Source organism: Gopherus flavomarginatus, chromosome 2 (assembly GCF_025201925.1).
Source record: "Gopherus flavomarginatus isolate rGopFla2 chromosome 2, rGopFla2.mat.asm, whole genome shotgun sequence".
Taxonomy (NCBI): domain Eukaryota; kingdom Metazoa; phylum Chordata; order Testudines; family Testudinidae; genus Gopherus; species Gopherus flavomarginatus.
The window spans coordinates 89655677-89675584 of NC_066618.1; the positions used below are offsets into that span (position 1 = coordinate 89655677).

At 43.6% G+C, this 19908-nt stretch overlaps 1 protein-coding gene across 1 annotated transcript in view; it reads left to right on the forward strand.

Moving 5' to 3' along the window:
* The window catches only part of ITGA9 (integrin subunit alpha 9), a 291817-nt gene that overhangs the window by 192934 nt on the left and 78975 nt on the right, over positions 1-19908 (forward strand). The gene's annotated exons all lie outside the window — the stretch shown is intronic.

Consider the following 19908-nt stretch of genomic DNA (forward strand, 5'->3'; position numbering starts at 1 on the left):
CTGGTTTCTCAGCAGCCAGGCCCTTCTCCCTCTACAGGCAGAGGGAGACTGTCTGTGCTCCTGGCTTCTCTACCTTGTATAAGGGCCTGTTGCTCAGTTTGGGGCATGGCCCCAGCTGCTGCCACTTCCCCCAATCAGCTCAGCCTAAAAGGCTGCTTTCTCTGGCCCCAGCCCCTTATCCAGGGCTGTTTTAACCCCTTCAGGGCCGGAGCAGAGATCCACTCTGCTACACCATTCTTCTACCCGCGGCTGTACCCTTTCTTGCTTCGTTTTCTTCCCTCTCAATGTTAAAATCCAGCATGGAGATTACCTGGACTTCTCCTAATCATCTCCCCCCAATTCCTAGTTTAAAGCTCTCTTAATCAGTTGTGCCAGCCTCAATCCTAGAAGTCTATTACCCTCCCTACTCAGGTGAAGTCCATCCTGAGAGAACAGTCCTCTGTCTATGAATGCCTCCCAGTGGCCATACATCCCAAAGCCCTCCTTATAGCACCACTGCCTGAGCCATCTGTTGATTGCCAGGATCTTGTCACACCTTTGTTGCCCTTCTCTAGGAACAGGCAGAATCCCAGTGAAGATCACCTGGGCCTCAATTTCCTTAAGCGTCTTCCCCAGCCTAGCATAGTCTCCTTTGATATGTTCCAGCGAGAATCTAGCCGTATCATTCATTCCCACATGAAGGGCAGTCAGCGGATTCTTTCCCACTTCTGTTAGGATCCTCTTCAGCCTCAGGTCCACATCCCATATCTTAGCACCGGGCAGACAGCACACCTTTCTGTTCTCCAGATCAGCTCTGATTACAGGCCTGTCTGTTCTTCTCAGTAAGGAGCCCCCAGTCACGTAGACCTGCCTTTTCCTGGTGACAATGTGATTGTATGGTCTATCCCGTTTCCTCTGGCTGCAAGTCCTCTCAATTCCTAATCCTCCACAACCCATCACGTATTCTCCTGGGGCTCATGTTTGGTGTCATCTCCATTGACTCGTCCCCTCTCCTTGTAGGGCTAGCTGCTCTTCTCTTCTTCCTTGCCCTCTCACCTTCAGTGACTACGTGCTGTGCCCCTTCATTTTCCAACTCCGCAAACCTGTTTTTGAGCTCTATTGCTCCTTCACTAGCCTATCTTTTCCTCTGCCCAGTTCACTTAGTCACATGCTTCCACCATCCGCTTTCCTCACCCAGCAGTCACCCCTCAGAGTTCTGTAGTCCTGCTTCCATCTGCAAGTCTGAGCTTTTCCCTTCAGCCTCATCATGTCTTTGCTCCATCATCTGCTCGAATCCCCTTCTAAACTCAACCAGAGTTTCCACCTGCATCTCCAATCCTCGGATCTTTTCTTCCATCAGCTCTATCAGGCGGCGCTTCATGCAGACAAACCTCTTTTCAGGTACCCTCTCCAGGATCATGTACATGCCGCAGCTTCCACATCCAGTCATCTTCATGGTGTCTCCCACTGCTTGGGTCACTATCACAGCTGCCTCTGTATCTGTCATAGCCTTCCCACCTAAATCCTGTAAAACTGGGAAACACAAACCAACCCAAAACACCACCACCCACAGCAAAACAAACCCCCAACAAGCACCAAGACAGTGCAATAGAACACTGCACACTCCCTTCAGTAGTCTGTATGTTCCTCCGCCTGTCTCTCTTAGTCTTCCCCCAAACTCCCCCTGTAAATTCCCACTTAAACTCCCCTGTTTACAGCTCTGTTTGCTGGCTCCTGTGCTGCTGCAGCTGTCTATGGAGCCATTGGGAAAAGGATCCGGAAAGTCTTCTAACTGGACTGAGAGCAGGTCTACACTTAAAACCCTGCAGCAGCACAGTTGCACGGGTGCAGCTGTGCTGCTGCAGTGCTTTGGTGAAGAGGCTAATACAGATGCTCCCTGGGTTATGCAAACCTGACTTACGCAAATCTGCACTTACGGAAAAAGTTCTGTAAGTTCCATAGGCTGGAAAGTGGTGGTGGTTTTTTGTTTTTTTTTTGCGTAATGGTCAGGTATATGTTCCCGACTTACACAAAATTCGAGTTATGCCAGGCGTTCTGGAACAGAACACTTTCATAAGTCGGGGAGTGTCCATATGCTGATGGAAGAGCCTCCTGTTGGCATAGTTAATCCACCTCTGCGAGAGGTGGTAGCTGTATTGATAGGAGAAGCCCTCCCGTTGACATAGTGCTGTCTGCATTGAAGGTTAGCCCCTGAGCGCCGTAGTTCTACCAATGTAAATTTGTGGTGTAGACTTGGCCTCAGATATTCAACACATTTTCCCACCATCTGTCTGCAGCTCTGTCTGGCTTCTGAAGCTAGATATCTTATTGCACATGTTCAATTCCAAGGGGTTTTTGAACAGCTGAAAAACATTTGATTAATGGTGAATAACTTCTACAAATGAATGAATCTTAAAATAGTTTTGTACAGTATACGCTAATTTAACAAGGCCCTACAGACATTTACCAATTTTGATTACATTCACTATTAAGTTATTTTTATTTGTAAAAGAATGTGGTGGTAGAAACAACACTGAGATTAGAGTTCACATTAGGAACTATGGTACAATCCCTTTCCATACTTAGAGGGGGAAATTGTACTAAAGTGAATTGTTATGATCAAACTTATAAACAGACTCAGCAAACATAGTTCCACTTTTGTCAAGAGTTAAATGTGCACATGGCTGGCTTTTTCCCTGGACTTTAATATTCAGTAGTGGTTATAACCTGCATCCCACAAAGTACCTGCAGTAAAGGGGCTGTATTCTGGCCATTTGCAGCATGAGAGAGAGACTAGTTTTGGCTCTAGGAAATGAGGTTTCCTTTGCTTGGCTGCAAGTACACAGTTGTCTTTTTATTTTGCCTCACTGATAAATGTGGGTCTCTCTCTCTCTCTCTTTCACGCTCTGTGTGTGTGTGTGTAGCAAAGGGGTTGAATATGTTCTAAAAAACCCCCAATATGAATAGACGTACAATATAAAATCTCCCTTCCTGATTGACAACGAGCTAAAATTTCCTCGTTGTCCATAACCATTCTTTCTACTGATGGAAGGTTATTCTAACTGCTGTTTTCTTACGTGAAAGTGAAAGGAGATCATTTTGTTAATCTCTTTTGATGTGTCCATTAATACTTTTGCATACCATTCAGTCAGGTGGCAAAGGAGTAATGAAGGTAGTAATGTATGAATTTCTCTGTGGTCCTGAGGCTTGCAACAACAAGACTGACGCATCTCTTTCTGCACAATAATGGTGACTGCACTGCACATCACAGAAACAACAGACTAAGCTGGGTGGCATTATCAATATCCTCCTATAGATCGGTAATTAGCTTCTGGCTGGAAGGAAGTTTGTGTAAGATTGCTGGGTAGCAGAGCAGAATACTTGAAAGAGGAGAGAGAATACAGTTGGATTAAGCCAAAAATAACTGTGTAAATGTTCTCCCTTTGAAGTCAATAGGATACGTATGGTGCTCAGCATCTCTGAAAATCAGACCACTAATCTTCCCAGTCACCTTAGTTCTCTGATGTAGGGAGAAAAATCTCAGTTCTTGGGTTAATTTATAAGCTAGTAAACCAATGAATGCTATTTGAAATTAATCTTTATTTTTTTCATCAATATTTTCCTAAGAAACACGCATACCTTTTGATTTATGTTTATAGGCCAGTGAGTTTAGATGTGAAAGTGACAGATGTTTTGGAAGTATCCAGGATGAATAGATTGCTCTATATATGTGACTATATAAAGTGTGTACATTCTGTATGTGTGATATTTAAATTCCTTTACCTAGGAAATCTCAGCATCTCATTTCCAGTCATGATGCACTTTTTACCTATTTCTCAGCTGTGCTGACTGAAGTACAAGGCAATAAAAGTTATTTGGTGAAGGTTATGAAGCGAGCCAGTGCCTTACTCTGTAAAAACCCAGGGTACTGTTGTCCCCCTAACTCACTTAGAGAACAGTGTGTACAGAGGAATAAGTAATAGACCTCAAATGCAACTTGGTTTTATTTTGTTCAGACTATTCAAACTGCTCATAGTTTTTTGCATGTGAAGGGTTTTGAAATGCTGGATGCAAAGCACAACTCTGAACAATGGGCTTGTTTATGTTTTGGCTTGCTTTCTTTTTCTCTGTATGGGTCCATTTTAGCTTATAATAACTCTTCTGTGTCAAGAAGTGCTTTCAACATGCAAGATGTTTTTGTAAAGCGCTTTAATAAAGTTACGAGCCAGAGTATTTAATGAGTGAGCTTTATAAAGAACAAATTAAAGCTGTGCGCAAAAAAAAAATCACTGGACATTTTTAATAGATACCCTGATTATACAGGTTGAGAAAGATTTATTTATCTTTTGGTAGTGTCACTCCCTGATGATATTTCGCCATTCAACAGGTAAATAAAGCTTGTGAAACTGGCCTGTATTTTTAGATGTGGTTTACACTAGTGCAAGTTAGGGTAACTCTCCTTCAAGTTTTCAACAATTTATTTTGGTACTTGGACTGAATGACAAAAAACAAAAAACGTGCACTGCCCTTCACTGCTTTGTTACAAGCAAGCATCTAAATAGTCCATGGTCTCATCTGTTCATTAAAGATGATACAATAACATAATGAACAATAAATGCAACTTGACCTTATTTTAATGATGTCATCCTATTAACATTATTTTTTTCATAGCATGGGATTCTTTAAAAAAAAAAAAAAGAAACAAAAAAGAGAGCCAAAATGGATTTCAAAAGAGAGAGAATAAAAACGAATCCAAGTGCAAGCAGTGCTTCCTGCCAGGACCTGCTTAAGAGAGTCTCTGTTAAAATACCATGAAGGCTAGAGGATTCCAGCTCAACCTTTCCTGTGAAGGGGAACAGTCTTTTCCTTTTTTGGTAGAAAATGAATGAACTGACATTTGTGCTGATGATAATCTTACTTCAACATTTCCCAGAGCTTTCTTCTCCAAGATGTAGGCAAATGGAACTCTAGAGGTAACCCCAGCATGATTGCTAAAGACATTTAAATAGTGATGAGCGAATGTTGGAAGGCTTTGGTAGTTTGGTTCAGATAAGTTCTCAGACATTCGGCTGATTATCCAGACATTATTCAAAGCCTTAGATTTGCAAAACTGGTCTGGAAATTGCATGAGAACAGACTTCCTTTTGAAATTTCCAGTACTTCCTGCTTCCAGACAGTGGGAGATATTTCTCATGCAAGCCTCTCTTGTAGTATTTGATTCCAGACCCAACTGGAACTAGGAAGTGGTAGACGTGCAAGGAAATGAAGGAAGGGAAAAAGTCATTTGAACTTTTTAACACTTTAAAAAAAGTTTGGTTTTTGGTTCTGGTCAAGATTTAGACAGCAATTCAAGAGAAGGCTATTATTCGAACTGGTTTGAGTTCGCCTATGTGTAGTCCATGCAGGGCTGGGCCAAGATTTGGCCCTTAGTGAGTAAACAAAATAATTTGCTGTATTACCTCATCTCCTTCTGATTGTTGACCCAGTATTAACACAGGTTGGGGGTTTAGGAACTGGTTGGTGTGTGATCTCTGACACAGAGCTCCCACACTGATGTCACTTTTCAGATGCTAATCACTACCAGCAGGTGCCTTATAAATGCCAACTGTAATTAAAAGCTTTGTTGCAAAACCAAGTTTCAGTTTATATATGGCAAGAAGTGTTTCTCATCCTGTGAACTTTCAACTACTGCATATAGTGAAATAGGCAGAAACCCTTACTTTTATTGGGCATATTAGAGATGCCACAAATAATCTGAGCTGAAGACCAAGTGAGATTATGACAAAACACTGAATCTTGAGCAGCTGAGGGGGGAAAGGATTTTTATCAGTTAAAAAAAAATTAACACCTGTTTAACTCAAACACCTGCTGGGAGAAATGCTGACCTAATAAAATAATGAATACCCCTGTCCTTTCAGTTTGTGGGCTAACATTTCCTCCCCACCATCACCACCAGTTGTCCACTCCTCCAGCAAACACAGGGAAGGTGAAGACTTGGCATACCTAATATTTTAAAGGCAAAAATCAAGCAGAAGTAAATCTAATTGGTTTGTTCAGCTAAAACAGGGGCAAAACAGGAGAAGAGGAGGTCTGGTAGCAAAGCAGTTAAACTTTCTCAGAATGGGAGTGCTGTGGTTTAAATAAGAGAAGTGCCTCCCTCTCCTCCCTCGCAAAACACCCACTCCCACACACTTGTATCTTGAAAGAGAGAGTTACAGAAAAGCTATCATGTTTTGTAAGCTTGTTCCTGAAACCAGGGCTGGCTCTGGGCACCAGCAAACCAGGCACCAGCTTCGGATGGCACATTTTCAGGGGCGGCATTCCGGCCATTTTTTTGTTTTTGCTTCGGGTGGCGAAAGCCTAGAGGCAGCCTTGGCAGCAGCAGCGCATCATGCATGGGGGGCACCCTGGGGCCGCTGTGGTTCGTGCTGCAGGGGAGCAGCTCCTGCACCTTGTGGCTCTGCCCTCCTGGGTCCCAGCCGTTCCTGGATGTGGGAGCCCTGGCTGTAGGGACCCTGGCCTGAGGGGCGGCCTGGGAGCCCTGCTGCTTACCCTGACCCTTCCAGCACCAGACCATCTGGAGGCGAGGGAGGAGCAGGTGGAGTCAGCACTGGTTGTGGGGAGCCCAGGGCTGGGGCGGCAGGGGGTGCGAGTGGGGTGGGGGGTAGAGCCCAGTGCTGGGGAGGCAGGGGGTATAGGTGGGTGGAGGAAGAGAGAGCCCAGGGCTGAGGTGGCAGGGGGTGCAGGTGGGGGAGGACACATTGGAGGGAGTGAGAGTCTAGGGCTGGGGTGGGAGGAGACAAACATTTTTTTGCTTGGGGCTACAAAAAACCTAGAGCCGGCCCTGCCTGAAACTTTTGGTTTGGGTCAAATGCTAATAATTTTTTAAAGGTGTTTTAACACTCTCTCCATCACCATTTAGGTTTTCTTAGTTGCCGTATTTGAATATGAAATTGCCACAGTTAAAAATATACTTACAGAAGAGGGAGGGGAAGAATAAGAAAGATTTAAAAATCTAATATATAGAGGGTTGTTTTTTAATATATATTTCTCTCCCTCTTCACTCAGAGACTTCCTGTGTAGGTCAGGATCCCTGATCTCATGATCCATAAATAGCCTCAGTTAGGGAGGAGGGAGAAAATTTAATTAATGACATAGAAATAGTCACTTTCCCAAAATAAGCAGAGAATCCAGGCTGTGGAGCCAGGGTTACTGGAAGTTGGGGGTGGGGTGTGTCCACAACATTTACTAATGAGATCATGGAATAGGACAGGAAATCTGTGTCTAATGCCAAAGAAAACTTTTTTTTCTTTATAAAACAACTGCTGAGATTTTTTTCCTCCAACATGCTTTTAAATAGAAAGAGGACAGACTCTTTCAGGTGTGATCCTGCAGATATTTACACATATAAATAATGTCATGCATGTGAACATACGTGTGTAAAGTTACTAGTGCGTGAGCATGTTTTTAGGATTGCGATCTTGTTAAACACTCACTTTTTGAGCAGAAGAATGTATCATTTACAATAAAACTATGAACTGGTTTCAATTGGTTGTGGAAATATGTTTGTCTCTAATGAGTAAAGGGACAATGCCAGTTCCCTTAACATCCTTTTTTTAAAAAAAACTTCTCTAAGCCAAAAGTCTATTTATTCCATCCCATTGTTCTTTAAATTTTCTACAGTACTTGATTTGATTCCCAAGTAGAAAATAGTCTTCAGTCCAACTGCACCAAAAAACATAAGTAGATATTGAAACTTTAATCATGAAAACATCACAGAATCATAGAATATCAGGGTTGGAAGGTCCTCAGGAGGTCATCTAGTCCAGCCCCTTGCTCAAAGCAGGACCAATCCCCAACTAAATCATCCAGCCAGGGCTTTGTCAAGCCTGACCTTAAAACCTCTAAGGAAGGAGATTCCATCACTTCCCTAGGTAACCCATTCCAGTGCTTTACCATCCTCCAAGTGAAAAAGTTTTTCCTAATATCCAACCTAAACCTCCCCATTGCAACTTGATACTATTACTCTTTGTTCTGTCATCTGGTACCACTGAGAACAGTCTAGATCCATCCTCTTTGGAACCCCCTTTCAGGCAGTTGAAAGCAGCTATCAAACCCCCCCTCATTCTTCACTTCTGCAGACTAAATAATCCCAGTTCCCTCAGTCTCTCCTCATAAATCATGTGCTCCAGCTCCTAAAAATTTTTGTTGCCCTCCACTGGACTCTCCAATTTTTTCACATCCTTCTTATAGTGTGGGGTCCAGAAATGGACACAGTACTCCAGATGAGGCCTCACCAGTGCCGAATAGAAGGGAGTGATCACGTCCATCGATCTGCTGGCAATGCTCCTCCTTATACAGCCCAAAATGCAGTTAGGTTTCTTGGCAACAAGGGCACACTGTTGACTCATATCCAGCTTCTCGTCCACTGTAACCCCTAGGTCCTTTTCTGCAGAACTGCTGTTTAGCCACTCGGTCCCTAGTCTGTAGCAGTGCATGGGATTCTTCCATCCTAAGTGCAGGACTCTGCACTTGTCCTTGTTGAACCTCATCAGATTTCTTTTGGCCCAATCCTCTAAATTTGTCTAGGTCCCTCTAAAAAACATCTAATTGTGCAAGTCCTTATCTGTGGATATTTCCCTGTGGCAAATATTTCTCCTACTGAGTTATGCTTAACAGGTCAATTTGCACACTTTCAGTAATTTATCCTCACAACATGGGTATTCTCATTATTATATCACTCATGTCCCTCATCGTAGGCCCTTGAGGTATGTCTATACTGCAGTGAGTCTGAGCCTGGGTCAGCTTGCAGAGCTAAATGTGGCTCTGGTCAGGCTCTGAAGCTGGGGGTGGAGGGAAGGGGTCTCAGAGCTCAGGCTCCTGCCTGAGCAGGAATGTCTATTCTGCTATTTTTAGCCCCACTGCTGGGTATTTGTTTTTTTCTCCCCAGTGTAGATGTGCCTGTGGTTACCTATATTCCACACAAATTTGGTGTCCCTTCACTTTTATTGTTGGAAATTATTTACACCAGCATAAGAATCATGAAGTTGAGGTTATAGAAAGCGTTTTTATACTTACAGGAACCAAGACCTTCTCGTTTTAAGTTTCCTGAATGGATAATTTTGTGTCCCTCATTCTGGGTCTTTGTCACCCATTTTGATCTTGGCAGGTTGATAACTGGGCACATTGCTTCCGAACAGTGAAACAAAAGCAGTGTTTCCTTGAGGCTACTGAGTGAACTGGGTGTCAGAGAGTGGATTAGAATGGAGGTGATCTTTGCTTCCAGTAGTCTGCTCAGACTAGAAGTCCACATCTAGTTTTACCAAAAATTCATTGAAATGCATATGAGAATTTTTCTTGGACCTTGCATTGCTTTTAAAGTTATGACCAACTGTAAATGGACCATCCTGCAGCTATTGGTAAGAAGATTCCTTGTTTTTCCCAGTCCACTCTATATATTAGAAGCAAGAGATTCATCCTATGTCCTCTCATTTTGCCGGTATGTTCTGCATACCTGCTGTAATGTCTGCAACTGTGGCTTCATGAAAGAATCTTGTGATTAGATGGGAGTGGAATCAGGGCCGGCTCCAGGCACCAGCAAAGGAAGCTGGTGCTTGAGGTTGCCAATGGAAAGGGGCGGCATGTCTGGATCTTTGGCGGCGATTCGGCGGGGGGTGCCTCAGTCTCTCTCTTCCTCTTTGAGCTGCCACGAAAGTGCCGCTGAAGAGGAAGAGAGGGAGCAAAAGACTCGCTGCCGAATTGCCACCAAAGAATGAAGTGGCGCAATTGAGCTGCTGCCGAATTATTGCCGATCTCCCCCCACCCTCTGCTTTGCCACTTGGGGCAGCAAAGAAGCTGGAGCTGGCCCTGGGTTGAATGGAAAATTGGATGTTGACAGTACAAAAAGCTTGGGTGTAAGTACTTTCCTCACTCACCTATTTCTTGATTTAAGAATGCAAAACTTACTTTATCAGGACTATGAGCCCTCATCCTGTGGGGTGCTGAGCCCCTCCCATGAGCTACTTGCTGAATGCTCTCAAATTCCAATGAAATCAAAAGGAGTTGAGGGAAATCAGCAGCTGGGATGATCAGGCCTGTGGACATAAAGGAAATATTAGCTATCTGTCCAGAAACTAAACAATGCTGTTGATGAGGGGAGGAAAAAAGCAGACATTCACCTTCCAAATTGTAAGTAAAGAAGAGAGAAAGAGAACAGCATTCAGGGTGACAAACTAGACAACATTGAAGATACACTTCGAGATGATTAGAATCAATACTTAAATCATTTCAAGTTGGATTATTATACAGTGCAGACAGGAATTCTCGTTTATAAATACTGCCAATTATCTCTTAATTCTTGCAGGGTTTTTTTTTTTTAAATCTCCATACGGCACAAAAATGTAAAACCCAGCTACTGTAATTGCGCACTGAAAATAGTTCTGTTTGGTGCCTGAGAAGGGGCCTCTCAGATTAAATAACTCTGTGCTGCACTTGCTCTGAGTGTAGATACTCAGCCCAGATTGGTTTATTTATAAAAGCTTTGAAGAACTACAGCATTTTCAATTGCTCTGTTTCTCTCTATGTGAAGTGTGGGTTACAGTGACTGAAGTTCTTCAGTGACTTTTGTTTGGTGTTACATGGAAGAAAGCCAGATAATATTCCCTGGTGGTGTCTGTAAACCATATTAAATGAACTTGAAACTGCTAACATACAAGACATTTAAATGAAAACATTATGAAGAGTGTGTGGTGATGAGCGTTAAAGATGGAATTAAAGTAAAAATCATCCCCTTAAAATCCTAGGAAAACCACAGTTAGGGAGGCTGTCGATCAGCATGGTTGGAAAGCCAAGGCAAGAGTAGAAAATAATTAAAAAACAAACCCCTCAAATATCATCATAGCTGAGACTTTCTTTTAAGGTAGGGTAATGAGAGGCACTTGCCTAGCCCACGTGTACAGTGGCTAAGGGCTTAGCAAACTGTTTCACTAGCTGTGAACAGATACATTTTCAGGGATACTACACCGAAGGCCGAGGCTATTAATATTAATTACAGATCTAAATAATTGACCTGATTGTTGGAGAAATGTGTTCATGTAGGCCCTGGGTCAGGGTAACATCCCTATTCAGCACAGCATACGTTGAAGTCAGTGAAGCTTAAGCACATGCCTAAAGTTAAGCATGTACCATATACCTAAGTACGGTCCTGAATCAGGACCATAATGTGCAAATATAGCAATTAACCCTTACTATCATTTTCCTTAGTATGTCCAGCCATGGCTTCTATGGTGAGAATGTGAACCAAGGTCCCAACTGGTGCCAATTCTGAAGGATTTTTGTGTTATGTGGGGGCGGACCTGTTCAGCAGGAATTGGTTTGAGACCACAAACACACTGCATTTCACATAGGCCCATAGTTAATCTACCTTGAGAACCCATTTTTCTCAATGGTGATTTTTTTTCTAGTACAATTCTTCCAAAGGAATTAATCAACAGAGTTTGTAGTTTATCAGATAGTCAATCAGGAATGTAAAATATACCTCCAATGTAATAATGAAACAATTATGTATGAAACAGTTTATCATAATAACCGATACAGAGTTGAGAAAAAATATTTCAGATTAGATGCTACAGTTTTTTGTTTGTTTGGTTGGTTTTTGTCCCTACTTTTTCTTGTATCCTCCATGATCAACATATGGTTACTAACCTGGGCCTAAGTCCTGCAAGCACTTAGGCATGAGTATAAGGGTTTGTCTACACAAGAGAGGTGCCTGTGTGGAGCCAGCTGGCATGCACTAATAGTTCCCTGTATAGTACTGTTTAATACAGGACTACATCAGTGCACATTAAGGAATTTTTGCGTGAAGGGTCTAGTCGGGCCAGTTAGTGAGCAACACAGTAGTGTGCACTAGAATTTACACCCCTCTAGAGCAGACGAGCCCTAAGTGATTGCAGGATCAGGACCTTAAAGTGACTTCTCAGAAACAAAACTTCAAAAAGAAGATTATAGTTGTTCATTTCCTTACCTTGTGTTTGTTTTATAAATAGTGTTTTAGGGACCCAATCCCACAAGGTGGATGGACTACAGTGGTGGGGGGCGGGGGGGATTTTTTGGCTCGAGGGCCACATCTGGGTATGCAAATTGTATGGCAGGCCATGAATGCTCACAAAATTGGGGGTTGGTGTGGGAAGGCGGAGGGCTCCAGCTGGGGGTGCGGGCTCTGGGGTGGGCCTGGGGATGAGGGGTTGGAGGTGCAGGAATGTGTTCCAGGCTGGGACCGAGGGATTTGGAGGGTGAGAGGAGGATTGGGGCTGGGGTAGGGGATTGGGGCGTGGAATGGTGTCCGGGGTGCAGGTTCCAGGCGGCACTTACCTCAAGAAGCTCCGAGAAGCAGCAGCATGTCCCTTCTCTAGCTCCTACGCGGAGGCGCAGCCAGGCGGCTCTATGCCATGCCCCTTCTGCAGGCACTGCCCGTGCAGCTCCCATTGGCCGTGGTTCCCGGCTAATGGGAGCTGCGGGGGTGGCACTTGGGTTGTGGGGCAGAGTGCAGAGCCTCTTGGCTTTACTTATGTGTAGGAGACAGAGGGTGGTTGTACCACTGCTTCTGGAAGCCATGTGGAGTGGGGCAAGCCCCTGACCCCGCTCCCCAGCTGGAGCATGGGAGCGGGACAAGCCCTGGACCCAACTTCCTGGTCAGAGCTTGAGGGCTGGGTTAAAGCATCTGAAAGGCCAGAGGTGGTCCCCAGGCTGTAGTTTGTCTGCCCCTGGACTACAGTGTCCATTCTAAGCAGCAATATCTTTGGTAGGGATACGGGCACAGCCAGTGGCCCATGTGTTAAAGGTTGCAGGATCAGGGCCTAGCTTATTAAAACTGAAAGAATATTAAAACATCAACTGCTTTTCACCAGTTGGGACAATAAAAGTGGACTAAACAAGTTCACTGTTGTTTCTGCCCAGTCTTACTTTCTGCATGCAGAAGTTTGGTGCTGTTGTGTTTGGGTTCACAACACTACACAGGAGGGGTATTGTTGATTTAAAAAAAAATCAAGCACACGTCTGTGAATTATATTCAGATTGTTTTACTGGTACACTGTAACAATAGATGCCACATGACCAACAAAGCAACAAACCTGTACATTCTGGTAATGTGTGCCAGACCTTTTGACATATTGCTTCAGTCGCTGTTCTTTTGTACATTTTGGAAGGTGTGGAGCATTATCATAAAGCCTAACAAGTTAAACAACCTCTAACCATCACCTAAGACATGAGGTTCTGCCATATTTGGTCAAGGGGGTTCCACAAATTTTTTCCCTCTGTGCCAAGGGGTGTGCATGTCTGTGGGAAAGAGAGACTGGGACTCTATTAATTTGGTTTTTTTGTCCATCTAAACAAAAATGTTTTACTTAACTATAATCAAAGGAGGAGACAGCACCAGGGGACAAACAAACTTTTGTTAAGTGCACTTTCTAGAAATGTTCATATTTTGCTCCTGAAAAATAAATGTATTGCTAGTACACTACAGTCCTCAGCTTGTGTAATTTGAAAGCTGTGTATCTGTATGTGTGAGTCAGTAGAATAAAAACTTTATAGGGATATTCGGGCATCTCCCTCCCATGGGATCTTTTTCAAAATACCTTCTATATGATACAGTTCGATCAATTCAAAAGATAAAATATTTGCTCATCAGAAGAATTTTTAAGAGGATTAAGTCATCCCTCCCAGGGACAATTTACTAGTATCCAGAGAGGTGATGAATTTCATCAGAGATGAGGAAATGAGCCAAACTCTCCCTTCAATTTGGTGGTATAATATTAACAAGGAGTCCCTAAGAGCCTCATCCAGCACCTCACTACACCAGAACCTAAAACCCATGTATTGCCCATGTTCGGCTTCCTGAAAAATCTCAAAGGGGTGTGTCTGCTAGTAGCTGCTCTCTTTGAAAAGGAGAGAGCCAAGCAGGGCACAAATGGAAGTGGAGGATAGCTTGGCTATATTTCTGAGTGCAGACTATACCACAGTGTCATATGAGTAATTCTAATTCCTACACATGTACCATATTGCCCACTGTATTGACTTCCCATATTGTGCTGCATCAATCAGAAATCAAGCAAAGAGTGTCATATTTCCACCTTTTGCCGAGTGTATTACAGCTGATGTTCTCAAACATGAACACAGCTCAGAGCAGTGGTCCATCAGTAGAACATGTGGGTGTATGACAAGGATGATGATGGACAACGGTTGTGTCGAGTGTTCTCCATAAGAATGACTTTGGTCTGCATCAAAACATCTTTCACCTTAGGGCAATATCAGATGAGGTGTGCAAGGCAGTCGACACCATTGCTTTTCTTCAGTAAGTGTTTGGTGCAGACACTTTTATCCGAGCCTTGCTGGGGTAAAATTTCCCCTCTTGTCTTCTGACTGAGCCTAACATGGCACTGTCCTTCATGTAGGTCCAGATTGTCACTCTTTCATCTCCTATGGATTTTACCTTCATTTCTTTCCTTTAGTGGTCCTCCCTTCCTCCCCCGCTCCCGATCTAAGTTTTGGGTGTAAACTAAATTGAAAATTATCCCTGTAATGGGTGTAGGGGGGAAGAGAGAGAGAAAAGATAATTTTATAACTGATGTATATTTCAGAGGAGGGAGGGCAAACTGGAACTCTTTGTGCAGGGTTAGTTCTATTAATGTCCTCCAACATCTATCTAATATATATCAGCACAGTGATTCACGTGGCTGTGCTCCAACTTCATATCACCAGAGCATGTCCATTAAATACTATAAAGGGGAAGACATACTTTCCAAATGCCAAAATCTGTGCGGTGAGGGGCTGATTTGGTGTGACCTGCTGTAATGCTGGACAGCAATTCTCTTAATGCTAACCTACTTTATATTGCCTGAAAACCCTGCTGTTCTACTGCAGTTCAGTTATGGTTCACTTTGACTGGGAAAGAACAAAACTGGAATTGTTCTGTCTGTATCCCTGGATGATGACTTGAGTGTAGTCAGCAAAACAATATTGCTCTAATGTTCTTCCATTACTTCCTCCCAAACCTCCAGTGTGGCATGGCAAGTAATAATTCCACAAGCTGACACCTCCTTTTCCTGTATAATTCAACTATAGTTAAAGCGAGCTGTTTCCATACTGAAATTCTCTATAAACCCAACAAACTGCATGTGCGTGCGTTGTATTTGGTAGGGTAGTTTATAGCAACTAACTGTTGCACTCTAACCTACTTAGTCTCCTCTGGTACTGATCGTGACTCTGTAGGAGTGGGGGAAGGAGCTTTTACGTCCCCACCCTACCCCTCTGCATGGAAGCCAGGGTATAGTCACTGTGAAAGTTCAGGGAAAATGTGCCTGTATTCCCTCTCCGTGGTCATGCCAGGTAACTCCCTTTAAGCTTCTGGCTTCTTAGTCCTCACCTCTCTTGGGACCTGTGCCTCTCTCCCTCCTGAATGTGAGAGAGGCTGCACAGTTCCCTGCCTACACGGTGTTATTCCTAGCAAGCAGCAGTGTCTGCATTTTTCTTTCCAGAGTCTATAAACAGTGAAATTGTCCACAGTTAAGTTACCACACAGCTCTTTCTAAGCAAACACATTTATTCTTAAGGTGAAAGATATTAAAAACAAGAACCTACACGCACACTAATAAACTTACTGGAGATCACCTCCTACAAGGGCTCTGGGAGGTGATCAGTCCTTCAAACCTCACCAAAGGCTTTTTCCTGTGGTGATAAGTTCATGACAATAGAACAATAACAACCAAAAATCATTTTTTCCTTTATACAGCCTGGGCCTTTTATCTTGTTCTCATATAACAGGAGACTAGCAGATAAATGTTCTTTCCTCAGAGTGTAGCTTCAAAAGATTGGGTCTGGAGGTGGGAATTTTGTGAGTTAATCAGGGTTGAGTAGTGACAAAAGCTGTTGTCTGTAGGATCGTTGCCATGTTTGTTGCCGAAGTTGGAAGGGGTGTAGTGAACTAAGCAGGGGACAGCAGGAAAAGGAACAGTCACATGATTCAGGCAGTGGAATGCTACCCTGGATAAATGGATTCTGTCCTTGCCTCTGCCACAGGACTCCTAGGTGCTGCTGGGCAAGTCACTTAAACCCAACGTTTCACAAGTGGTCACTAACTGTGTGTTCCTCGTTTTCTGGGTGCCCAACTTGATACCCTGGAGTCTGATTTACAGAAGTGCAGAGCACCCACACCTGCAACTGAAGGCAGTAGAGCCATTCTTTGAATATAAAGTGCTATCTAAGGCTAAGTACTCTGGAAAAACAGGCCCTAGTCATTTTGAATGGGGGACCCAAAATTAGTGGAAGCTTGATCTTAATCACTGTGTGCCTCAGTTACTCATCTGTAATATGGAGATAATGCCATTCCCTCACCTGCCAGGGATGTTAAGAAGATAAATTAATGTTTTTTGAAGCACTCAGACACAGTAGTGAGGAAGACCATAGAAAAGCCCATGAGGAAATTAATAATTCCATCTTCACAGCAGGATTTGTATAGTGTGCAGTAAAAAAGGCTTGGGGCCACACACTGAAGAATGATGAAAAAACAAAATGTTGAACAGCTGCTCGTGAAGTGAGCACCATCCGTCCTGTGCACTGAATTAAACAGAGGTCCTGTAGAAAAATAGTACGTGATCATGTAATTAAAGGATGTGCCTTAATGCATGCACACAAGGGAGCTGAATGAAGGTTGCACAGACAGCCATCATTCTGGCATTTTCTAACTTCTGAGTGCATTACTTTGTGACCTAAATCATGTTCTTTTAATGTAGTGTTTTTAGGTGCAATATTCAATAGAGTGGTGTGCTGATTAAGCTAAGGTGTCTTCCAAATCAAATATGCAGCATTTACTGAAAGAGTTTTAAACAAAACAAAAATTTGCCAGTGCAACATAATTCATCATTTCCTTAACGGGCTACTCTAAACAACTGGGATCTGGACACTAGTTGTCAATAAATAAAAGGCCTGGAAGAATAGGCAGCGGCCGAAAGGCAAAGAGGTGACTGGATTTTTGCCATTATCAGATCATGGAGTCCTCTTGGTTATCTTGTTTTTGAGGTCTCTAGTGATAACGCCTCTGAAGTAATATTTGAGGAGAAAAGACAGCCTCTCGAGTCTCTCTGTGCACTGTCACCAGCAGACAGCTATGTAAATAAAAGTCTTCCTTTAGCCATTGGAGGCTGGCAGATTAAGGGAGTTCATATGTTAATACAGTTAGATAGCAAGGGAAGTTCCAACAACACAGAAATGAAAATGTTCCCAGCTGAAATGTCTGAAATTTTCTCTTGGTTATTCAGCTGTTTGTTTGAGGTTTTTTTTGCTTGCATTCTTTTGATTACCAACATAAACTTCAGATTATTCACACAACTTCCCAGCCTCCAAATGTTGATGAATGGAAGGAATGCTTCACTAAAACTACCTGTGCTGTAAGTCTTCTGGTAATAAATAGTTAAATATAGTAGTTAAATTTGACACAGCATCTGAGTAGTGATGGATTAGCCACTGGGTCAACGGGGCCCTGGTCAATTGAGGGGCCCTGGAAAAATGGGCATCCCCACACCCTGACCCATTCTGCCTGCTCGGTGCTCCTGTTGGGGAGTGGGGTTGGGGCGCAGGGGCTTGCCCTGCTCTGCCCACTCAATGCTCCTGCTGTGGAGCAGGGGAAGCTCCAGACCCCGCTTCCCGGAAGGGTGCTGTGGCCCAGGGCCCCACAAACCCCTAATTTGCCTCTGCTTCTGAGCATGCTGCCTTTGCACAATGTAAGGTAGATAGTTCATAGGGTGACCAGATGTCCCGATTTTATAGGAACAGTCCTAATTTTGGGGTCTTTTTCTCACATAGGCACCTATTATCCCCCACCTCCTGTCCTGATTTTTGACACTTGCTCTCTGGTCAGCCTAATAGTTCATCCAGTGTGCTACATAGCATTCATGGGAATAGATACATCTTAACAATTACAGGTAAAACAATCAGTTAAAAAAATAACCATGAGGGCACAGTTCTGACAAATTTCACTGATGTAATACTGGAGTAATTCCAGTGACATTAAGACATCTCAGGAGTATTCCAGTGTTTCCTTTTGTGTGAAATCAGTGATGGTGAATTTCTGAGTCATCTAGACAAGAAAGATAATATTTTTGCCTGTTTGGGTATTATTTTGTATTGGCATATTTTGCTGTGTCTGTAATACCAGAGATGATGATCTGACCTTCATTTATCACAAAAAACAGCTGAAGAATTAACAGTCTGTATGATGTAAGATTGATAGTGACGATAATGATGATTCTTGAGCACTGATCATGTACTCCACTCAAGATGTAATCCTTTCTCAGAGAAACTTACAATGTAAGGCCCATGCTTAAGTACATCCTTCTTCGGGACAACACTTATGCTAACTTTAAGCATATGCTTAAGACCTATTGGCTTTTGTACCCTTTCTGAATAGAGATGGTTTCTGAATTGGGCCCTAGCACCAATCCAGCAAAACTCTTAAACACATGCTTAAGCTGTGTCAACTGAAATCAGTTGGACTAGAGTAACTCCTCACTTAATGTTGTAGTTACGTTCCTGAAAAATGCGACTTTAAGTGAAACCATGTTAAGCAAATCTGATTTCCCCATAAGAATTAACATAAATGGGGGTGGGAGGGAGGCTTAGATTCCAGGGCAGCTTCCCCTACTCTTCAAGCACCAGGGGCAGGGGGCTTAACCTCAGCGTGCCCACTCCACCCCTTCCCCCAAGCCCCCACCCTTGACCTGCTTCATCCCCCCCCACCTCCTTCCCCTTTACTTCACATGCTGCGTCCTGGCTCCCCCCGCCCTTTTAAATGCCACAAGCCAGCTGATTGCCACATTTGGGAGGCAGGGGAGGGAGTGGAGAGGCACGCCGAGTCCTTGCTCCTCTCCTCTCCCTCCTGCCCGGGGCAATCAGCTGACTTGCGGAGTTCGGGAGGCAGGAGAGGGAGGGGGAGCCTGCCTGCTGGGTCCTCACTCCTCCCCCCTCCTTCCTGCCTCTAAAACACCTCAAGCCAGCTGATTGCTGTGGGCTGGAGGCAGGGGGAGGAGGGCGAAGGTGCTGATCCGCGGGGTCTGCTGGCGGGCAGGAGGCACTGAGGCGGGGAGGGGGGGCATAGGGAGGCTGCCAGCTGTGAAGAAAGCAGGCAGCCAAACAACGTAAGAGTGGAGCATTGCACAACTTTAAATGAGCATGTTCCCTAATTGATCAACAATGAAACAACATTAAGCGGGACGACTTTAAATGAGGAGTTCCTTAAAGGTAAGTGGTTTAGGGGAGCAGGGGCTAGGTAGAGAGACAATGACTGGATACAAAACTGCACTCTGAAATCTAGAGGATGGAGTTGTCTTAGGGCCAAATTCCGGTCCTAATAAAGTCAAGAATAAAAAGTCCATTAATTTTAGTGGGATCAGCATTTGGCCATTATAGGGCTTCCTCCACTCTTTTCACCTGAATGATTGTGTAGATTCAAGCTATACCCTGTTTTTCATTAGTACTGAGGAGAGAATGCACTTCTGTAATTTTCCTGTAGTTCTATCTGATCACTAAAGAGAATATCTTTTATTGGGCCAACTTCTGTTGGTGGAAGAGGTTATCTTTTGAGCTTCACAGAGCTCTTCCTCAGGTCTTCGGAAGATAACTAGAGTGTGACAGCTAAATGCCAGGTGGGACAGATTGTTAAGCGTAAGGGGTTCACATATGCTGTAGGAGAGCACTGAAAATGAAGTGGACAATTAACATTTTTGCAGTCCTAAGACAAAGGAAGGTAGTAGGCAGTAGGATGTGTTTATAAATTGTTGTAATACTAATGAGCCGTAAAACTAGTGACTCCATTAAGTCCATGCTTTTTTAACGTTCGGCAGAGTTCCCAGGCTCATCTTTTGAAGGAGTTGTGCAGGTTTC